Below are 3,125 nucleotides of genomic sequence, written 5' to 3'. Positions count from 1 at the left end.
CCGTGCTCACCGCAGCGGCCCTCCTACTCGTCGCGGCGTAGCCCCCGCGGGCTTTTCTCTCTCACTGCCGGCGACGGCCGGGTATGGGCCCGACGCTCCAGCGCCATCCATTTTCAGGGCTAGTTGATTCGGCAGGTGAGTTGTTACACACTCCTTAGCGGATTCCGACTTCCATGGCCACCGTCCTGCTGTCTATATCAACCAACACCTTTTGTGGGGTCTGATGAGCGTCGGCATCGGGCGCCTTAACCCAGCGTTCGGTTCATCCCGCAGCGCCAGTTCTGCTTACCAAAAGTGGCCCACTGGGCACTCGCATTCCACGCCCGACTCCAAGCCAGCGAGCCGGGCTTCTTACCCATTTAAAGTTTGAGAATAGGTTGAGATCGTTTCGGCCCCAAGGCCTCTAGTCATTCGCTTTACCAGATAAAACTGCGTGCGGAACGAGTGCCAGCTATCCTGAGGGAAACTTCGGAGGGAACCAGCTACTAGATGGTTCGATTAGTCTTTCGCCCCTATACCCAGGTCAGACGACCGATTTGCACGTCAGGACCGCTGCGGGCCTCCACCAGAGTTTCCTCTGGCTTCGCCCTGCCCGGGCATAGTTCACCATCTTTCGGGTCCTAGCACGTACGCTCCTGCTCCACCTCCCCGCCGGAACGGGTGAGACGGGCCGGTGGTGCGCCCGCCGCACGGCGGCGGCGGGATCCCACCTCGGTCGGCCCACGCCGAACCTTCACCTTCATTGCGCCGTGGGGTTTCGTCGCGCCCCTTGACTCGCGCACGTGTTAGACTTCTTGGTCCGTGTTTCAAGACGGGACGGGTGGGTTACCGACATCGCCGCGGACCCCTGGCGCCCACTCTTTTTGGGAACGTGACTCGCACCGACTCGGCGGCGAGACGCGGTCGGGGCGCACTGTGTACAGTCCGCCCCAGTCGACAGTCGCACCGGGAGCACGGGGAGCCCGTCCCCCGCGACGCGCACGACCGGAGTCGCACGCGCACACGGGAAGAAGGCGCGGCGGATGTCCTTTCCCTCGGCCCCTGCGGGAAACGGCGAGGCTCCTGCCGGGGGGCTGTAACACTCGAGGCCGGAGCCACGAGCCACCTTCCCCACCGGCCTTCCCAGCCGACCCAGAGCCGGTCGCGGCGCACCACCAACGGAGGAAATGCGCCCGGCGGCAGCCGAGCCCGCGCGAGAGGCGGTCCCCTCGTGAGAGGGAGATCCGCCCTGCCCCACGCGTCCGACCTGACCGCCGGGTTGAATCCACCGGGCGGACTGCGCGGACCCCACCCGTTTACCTCTTAGCGGTTTCACGCCCTCTTGAACTCTCTCTTCAAAGTTCTTTTCAACTTTCCCTTACGGTACTTGTTGACTATCGGTCTCGTGCCAGTATTTAGCCTTAGATGGAGTTTACCACCCACTTTGGGCTGCATTCGCAAGCAACCCGACTCCAAGAAGACTCCATCCCGACGAGCCAGGGGCCGCTACCGGCCTCACACCGTCCACAGGCTAGGCCTCGATCAGAAGGACTTGGGCCCCCTGAGCGTCGTCGGAGAAAGGAGGTCTTCTATACGCCACAGTTCCCGCGACCGCCAAGCGACCGGGGATTCGGCGCTGGGCTCCTCCCTCTTCACTCGCAGTTACTGAGGGAATCCTGGTTAGTTTCTTTTCCTCCGCTTAGTAATATGCTTAAATTCAGCGGGTTGTCACGTCTGATCTGAGGTCGTAGGCAGAGAAACGGCTGGTGGCCGGATGGCCACCACCGATCGCCGGTCGAGCGACCAACACACGGCAGGTCAAGCGGGCAGGCTTTGCTGGATGGCAAGCACGCAAACAACACGCAGAGCAAAACCCAGCCGACCGCTGCGACGAGCAAGCATGCAAAAGTCGGGGCCGAGGCAGGACACGCAAGCTCCCTCCCTGCTGGAGGGAGGGTCAGGCGCGCAAAGCTCGACCGAGTCAGGCATACGAGACCGACGTGCGGAAGGACGAGGTCGTGCGGCCGCGGGCGTTCGCGACAGGCCACGTCAACAAAACAGCCAACCAGCCAGAGCAGGCCGAGCAGGAGCGCCCGAGCTCGGCTGACATCCTTTTTCCGGAGCCCCGATCGACGTGCGAAGCCACACGTGCGACGCGTAAGCCGGAGGAGCAGAGGCGAAGTGAGAGTGAGGCCGTCGCGTCCCCCGTCCGAGCGACCGACCGACCGCTCGCCCGCCCGCCGCGTGCAAGGATGAACACCAGGCACGCGAGGGTCGGGTCGGACGGACGGACGGACGGACGGACGGACGGGGCCCTTCCCAAGAGACGTCTCTGCTTTTTTTTCCCAGCCCGCCATTCGCACGCCTGCGGCCGTCCCACGGGGGCAGGGAGTCAACGCTGGCGCAACCGTAGGGCAGTGCCCAAACGGCGAGGAGAGCATCAGTCCCACAAAGCAGAGCGGCAGTCAGAAGCGACGACACACACGTAGGTGTGGCTCTCCCGCAGTGACGGCCGTGCCAGAGGAAAGGCTCGCCCCTCCGCGTCCGCGTGCGGACAAGGGCAATGCCCGGGAGGGCACGGGTCAAAGGTCTCCCCGGTCGCCGTGCGACCAGCCGCCGCCGACACCGCCGCCGAAGCGGCGGGCGGGCGGGCGGGCTGGAGCGCACGGGCACGGAGGGCTCCAGTGTCTGCACTTAGGGGGACGAAGAGGAGGGCCTTGCCCCTCTGCGACACCCCAGCCGCGCGCTCCCGCACCCCGGAGGGCAAAGGAGCACGATTGATTGTACAAGCGACCCTCAGACAGGCGTAGCCCCGGGAGGAACCCGGGGCCGCAAAGTGCGTTCAAAGTGTCGATGATCAATGTGTCCTGCAATTCACATTAATTCTCGCAGCTAGCTGCGTTCTTCATCGACGCACGAGCCGAGTGATCCACCGCTAAGAGTTGTCCGAGAGATTTCTTAAAAGACCACCCGACGCTCCTCGTCCACCGCCGCGGGGAAAGGAGCCCCATCCTGGGGTGGCCCTTGGCGCTTTCGCGCGTACGTCGCATTGATGCACACAGAGTGGGGGCAAAAAAAACATCAGGGCGTTCGCGACCCGCCCGCCTCCGGGTCATTGGCCTGCACCCGGGGCCGCAACGGACGTG

The 3,125-nt window shown here is 64.3% G+C and overlaps 1 non-coding gene and 1 pseudogene across 1 annotated transcript; both read right to left on the bottom strand.

Annotated features, from left to right (window-relative positions):
• On the bottom strand, nucleotides 1-1,727 carry LOC144591393 (28S ribosomal RNA; annotated as a pseudogene; the record flags this gene model as incomplete).
• Nucleotides 1,728-2,769: 1,042 nt separating this feature from the next.
• On the bottom strand, nucleotides 2,770-2,923 carry LOC144591395 (5.8S ribosomal RNA). Its single transcript, XR_013546812.1, has one exon. It is a non-coding gene; the product is annotated as a 5.8S ribosomal RNA (ribosomal RNA).
• Nucleotides 2,924-3,125: the final 202 nt, after the last annotated feature.

Source organism: Rhinoraja longicauda, unplaced genomic scaffold (genome assembly GCF_053455715.1).
Source record: "Rhinoraja longicauda isolate Sanriku21f unplaced genomic scaffold, sRhiLon1.1 Scf000973, whole genome shotgun sequence".
NCBI lineage: Eukaryota > Metazoa > Chordata > Chondrichthyes > Rajiformes > Arhynchobatidae > Rhinoraja > Rhinoraja longicauda.
The sequence above is the reverse complement of the archived record's forward strand: the minus strand, read 5'-3'. Positions and strand labels throughout refer to the sequence as shown.